General features: G+C 39.1%; 1 pseudogene; it reads right to left on the reverse strand.

Moving 5' to 3' along the window:
* Positions 1 to 2,181: 2,181 nt before the first annotated feature.
* LOC112822331 (mediator of RNA polymerase II transcription subunit 28 pseudogene) lies at positions 2,182 to 2,706 on the reverse strand (annotated as a pseudogene).
* Positions 2,707 to 5,929: the final 3,223 nt, after the last annotated feature.

Below are 5,929 nucleotides of genomic sequence, written 5' to 3' on the forward strand. Positions count from 1 at the left end.
AAGAAATATGAAAGTATAAACAGGTAAAATGATTTTATTTTTCAAGTTTATTTTTTTAAGTTTGAAAAATTGTTATTTATTTGACAGAAAACTTTTGAATTTAATAAGGAAATGGAAATAATTGGTACTTACATGAATTCAAAAATTTTCACTAAGCACCAAACAAAATAGTTCCCTATCTTTTCACTAAGAATCTCTTTATTACTGAAAGACTGCCTAAAACTTAACCAGTTTAAGTTTTTAATCAAGAAATCTAAAGCTGCCAGGGGCACATGGGTGGCTCAGTCGTTAAGTGTCTGTCTTCAGCTCAGGTCATGATCCCAGGGTCCTGGGATCAAGCCCCACATCGGGCTCTCTGCTCAGAGAGAGGCCTGCTTCTCCCTCTCCCACCCCCCTGCTTGTGTTTCCTCACTTGCTGTCTCTCTCTTTGTCAAATAAATAAATAAGTAATCTTTAAATTAAAAAAAAAAAGAAATCTAAAGCTGCCAATCAGAGCTTCTAATTGGCATGAAGTGATCAGATTAACAAACTTGAAGTCATAGAATGTGAGTAAAAACTACTTTTAAAAGCTTTGTTTAACCTATATGGACAGGATTTGTTGGTCTTCGCTGTGTGCCCCACACATATGCACACAAACAAAAATGAGTAACAAGTATTATACATTAAAAATAAATAATAAATGGTCCCTGTACAATGCTTACTTCTCATAAGGAGCACAAATACAAATCACTAATCTCCAGGGAGAACCAAGCAAGGATGGTAGAGAAGTCCTGCGTCCTGGGGATGTGTCAGAGAGGGCATGCAGAAGCTTCAGGGACCAGGAGGCATCCAGGCCAAACAACTGTGAAGGGGTGGATGTCAATATTATGTTGGGAGGGGCCTTCAGGGCTGAAGGAAAAAAATCTAGTGAGGACACCTAGTGGTAGAAGTACTGCCTGTTCAGAAGACAATAAGAACAATTGTTTCTGGTAAGGAGATATAATCTGATAAGAGACTATAAATAACCAGGAAGGCAAAATCTCATCCAAGGAACACCACATGCAATGCTGGTCTGTATTTCTCAACAGCAGCTCAATAGAGAATCTCCTTGGCCTGTGTAACCAAGAAGAGAGTAAAACATTTTCCCAACACTGAGGCTCCCATGATCTTTGAGGGTGGTAAGTCGCTGAGGGTCACCCTGTAGCCCACTCCCCACACCAAGGCCCCAGTGCCTTAGAATCAACGTCACTCATTAGCAAGAACCTTCCTTAATGGAAAATTCTGCTATAAATAAATAAATAATAACAAACAAAAACAACACAACCAAACAAAACTCCAAATGAAAAGAGATAATCATAGTAAATTTTAACGTCTCATACTGCATGTATGCCTCAACCTTCCTGCTGAGAACAGTCTGCCCCCTTACTTAAACTGATTCATCACTGCATATCATAACAAAATTTAGTATATCCCTGCTCTTACTACATACCCCATGCCAAAAAGTGAAAAAAAAAAACACTACAGAAAATATAAACTTAACCCAAATAATATTCAACATCAACGTAAGGATCCTACTGTATTACTACTACACTAAGGTGTATACTACTACACTAGGATATTATAATCATTTCAGCCTATTTACAAAATATCCTCATTCTGAGAGCTCCAGAAGCATTACAAACATTGCTGCATTAGATTCCTCTTCTTGACATAGTTTAACACTTGAAATATGCAAATTTACCTATTTTTCTGTACTACCATGGAAGGGTAATTGTCATAAAAGGACTACAACCAAAATCCTCATCCTCTGATTCTCAGATTAGATCATACAAACTTTCCTTCAAATCATACAAGTTAATCTGAAATTGGAAACCTAAAGAGATTAAGTCATACAAAAAAATACAAACTGGAAAAAATAAACATAAAAAGGAATCTGTAAGTGGTATCATGCTAACAGTCTAAACTTTGCTAAAGACAGAAAAATTTACTTGATTCACTAAAACTATAGGCATTTTATAAAGTATTCAAGAAATAATGCTTATAAAAATAGGGGGACATTTTTAAGTGAGACCATTAAACAAAAATCATTTTTTTTCTTTGGCAAAGAGTTCTTCCAAAATGTCATGTCCACAAGAAGTAATGTTTGTCAAAACTGTGTTTAAGCTGACTCACATGCCAGATCACCCTCAGGTCAACTTTGACTCAGGTTTTTCTCGGTGCGGGTATATTAGCAGATGCCTGCTGGAGGTAAACCAAGGAGCCCTGAGGGATTATGGCTGGCTTTTTGTGCTGCACACTGATGTCCTCCAGCACCTGCTGCCAATGCCTCAGTTTTGTCAGGTGCTTCTGGACCAGAACATCTTTCTGCTATAATTCATTCCTTAGTTCAGAGACATCTTCTTTGATAACTTGCTCTGGTTCCTGGACAAATAATTGTAATCTTTTTTGGAGGAAAAAACATTCTGTCTGTCTCAAAATATCCAGAAATTTCTGGATACACTGACTAACACCAGTTCTAATTTCTTGCTGATCCGTGCCATTGACATAGCCCTGACTCAAAAGAGAAGCAAAGCAAGCCTCAAAAGATGACTCCAGCTCATCCACCAAGGTACTGGTAGAAGTTCTTGGAGGGCCTATCACAGCCTGAAGAAGCAAAGTCTGGCTTCTGGAGTCCCCGGGGTGTCCAGGTAGCTGCTCAGAGAACATACCCCCCAGCGGAGCCACCATTTCTGAAAATCTCTTTTTCAGGTTTCTAAATTGTCTGATGGAAATGAAACTCCAGTCCCTGGTTACAACCTGCAATGACTTTAACCAAGAATGAGGTTAAATGGGTCAGAGTCCTCCACAAGATCACCCTCACTTCTGTAAGTTCAAGGGGTCCCCAAAACTACACTCAGGTTTGAAAATTTGTTGAAATGATACACAAAATTATGAAAGTTGTTATATTCATAAATCATTACAGAGAAAGGTTACAAGGTTAAAATCAGCCAAATGAAGAGACCTAAGAAGCAGAGACCAAGAGGGACTTAAATGAGGAGTTTCCAGGTGTCCTCTCCCAAACAAGTATGGATGGTATTACCTCCTCCCAGGCAATAATGTGTGACAATATGCACAGAACTTTGCTATCCAAGGAAGCTCACACAAGCCTCTGATGTGCAGCTTTTATTGGGGTTTGATCACATACTACCCAAGTAGCTGATCTTTATTTTCTAGCCCTTCCAGACATTGGGCTTAATATCTTTAGTCATCAGTTCCTCTGGTGGTCTGAACTGAGGCTGTATGACCCAAAACCCCTAATGTAACTTAGAGTGATAAACTCTCCAGTGGCCATAGGCCATAGGCAAGCAAAGACACTCTTATCAGGAACCTAGAGATAACCTCCCAGTAGCCAATGACAAAGTCCAGACTGCTTTTAGGTAAGGTTAGTTCTTCATGCACCCTAACAAACTTTTATCATTTAGATAAACTACAGCTAAAAATCACATTTCTCAAACATAATCATGTAATAATAAAGCCCTCTAAACCATAGATGTTTAGTCCTCTGGTATCAGTGAGAAAGTGCTTGATTTTCCTTTGTATAGAAAGAGATTTTCTAGAGAAAACCCTAGGACCCACAAGAGTGCATAAAATAAAACATTACACTAGAGACTTTCCAAACACTATTCAGTATAGCTATAAAACCAGGTTTCCATTATTTTCTGAAAATCCTAACATGCATGGTGGTGTTTTAATTTTGATTAGTTTCTCAGGTGGTGTCCTTGCCTTGTTCCTTTCCAATATTTGAAAAATGTAAATTATTCATGAAAGGACAGACCCAAAGCAAATAAGAAAAGAAACAGGGAAGCAATGACATTTAGTAACCTTGTTTTTTTCTTAAGATTTTATTTATTTGAGAGAGTGAGAGATAGAGAGCACAAGCAGAGGGAGGGGCAGAGGGAGAAGCAGACTCCCCACTGGGCAGGGAGCCCAACGCAAGGCTCTATCCCAGGACCCCAAGATCATGACCTGAGCTGAGGGCAGATGCTTAACCGACTGAGCCACCCAGGCACCCCATTTAGCAACCTTATTTATGGAAGCTTCAAACAACAGTGTAGCAGAAGTCATTGGCTTTGAGGATCATCATTAGATTCTCACTTCATCACTGTTTAAATGTGTATGAGAGTGAAGCTGAGATAATACCCTTGTGATTTAGGTGTTTTTCTCCATATATATATATTGAATATATATATTTCCTCTTGAATAGGCCTTGGATTATATATAAAAATGCAAGGATTTATACTTGCTTTCTTTTATTCCTCCCTGTTCAACAGTACTTATATATTATTTACATACTGAGAATTAGGGAAAATCTTAGTGATCTGCTCTATAGATAACTGCTGGGATATCCTTGTTTTCTCTGGTTGGTCTGAGTTGGAAGGGGGAGCAAAAATCAGAGAAGCTGGCAATCATTGACCAAGTCTTGACTCTTTTTTTTTAAGATTTTATTTATTTATTTGAGAGAGAGACAGAGACGGAGATAGTGACAGAGATAGCAAGAGAGAGCATGAGCAGGGAGGAGAGGGAGAAGCAGGCTCCCCACTGAGCAGGGAGTCCAATGCAGTGCTGGATCCTAGGACCCTGGGATCATGACCTGAGCCAAAGGCAGATACTTAACCGACTGAGCCACCTAGGCACCCCAAGTCCTGACTCTTTTGGGCCAGTTGCTGCAAAGATTGTGGTTTGGTTTTCTGGACTGGTTGCCATAGAGGTTGTAGGTCAGAGTTCTTTTGTCAAAATGATCTTGCCATTGTCCATTTGTATAGTCAGTCTCTCAGGAGTTTCAGTGGAGTACAGGGGCTAAAGAATGATTTGAATGGAGCACTACTGATTGTACAGTCAGGACAGAGAAATTATTCTAAGTATTTAAAACTGAGGTAATTTAATATAGGGGATTGGTGATAAATGAGCTAAGGAAACTAATGAGAAACAGTAAGGCAACCCAGAGATAAGCAACCTAAACACAGTTATCCCACCCCTAGAACTGAAGGGGTAATAGAAGGCAGTAGTGTTAACCAGATCCTAGAAGACAGTCCAGTCCTGCAGAGGCTAAAACCACTACAGGAGCTACCAAGGAAGCCACAAAAAGAAGGCATTGAATAGTTGGGCCTGGAGCTATGGAGAAGACACAGGTGATACTAGAGAGGTTATCTTAGAAAGGGAAAAGTGGGGAGAAATATATGGCTTCTCCTTTCTTCTCACCATCCACCCTCCCACTAATGTCTCTCATTGGCTAACCCCAGTGAGAACCAAGCTGGCAGGGAGTCTGGGAAATGCAGTTTACAGGTCCTCTTGCAATTTATGTTAGAGTGGGGAAAGGGTGGAAAGGAGAGTGCAAACAGGCATATGACTGACCTAAATGGGTTCAAGAGAGAATGGGTCACTCCTGGAAATGAAGTTGGTTTACTAGGACTAATCCTCCTGCTTTGAACAATTAAAACTATGAGATAAAGTGCTTTTTTTTTTTCCAAAAAACAGTTAAATAATTAAAGTGCTATCAAGAAAACTGCCATCTTTGGGTGAGAGCTGGAATTTAGAAATAAAAACAAAGCACAGGCAAAAAACAAAAGTGCTTTTGCTCTGAGGAAATCTGTCAAAAGAGGAAAATGCACAAAGCCTTGAGAACAGGGGGACAAGAGTCAAGGTTCAAGGCCCTCCAGAGCCTGTTGAAAGACATTTGAGCTATTTCTAGTTTTTTATTACAAAGAAATGGCTGTACAACTCTATAAATATACTAAAAATGACTGACTTGTACATTTTAAACAGGTGAACATTATGGTAGATAAATTATATCTCATAGGGCTATTAGAAAAATAACAAGAATGAGCAAAAGACATTTTTCTGATGAAAAACTGGGAATATTTGCCCAGTAGTAGGAGAGAACGTATGCATTCCAAAATAGGAGACTAAATCC

Source organism: Callorhinus ursinus, unplaced genomic scaffold (genome assembly GCF_003265705.2).
Source record: "Callorhinus ursinus isolate GAN/ISIS: 27379988/994484 unplaced genomic scaffold, GSC_fseal_2.0 scaffold40, whole genome shotgun sequence".
In the NCBI taxonomy this organism is placed as follows: Eukaryota; Metazoa; Chordata; class Mammalia; order Carnivora; family Otariidae; genus Callorhinus; species Callorhinus ursinus.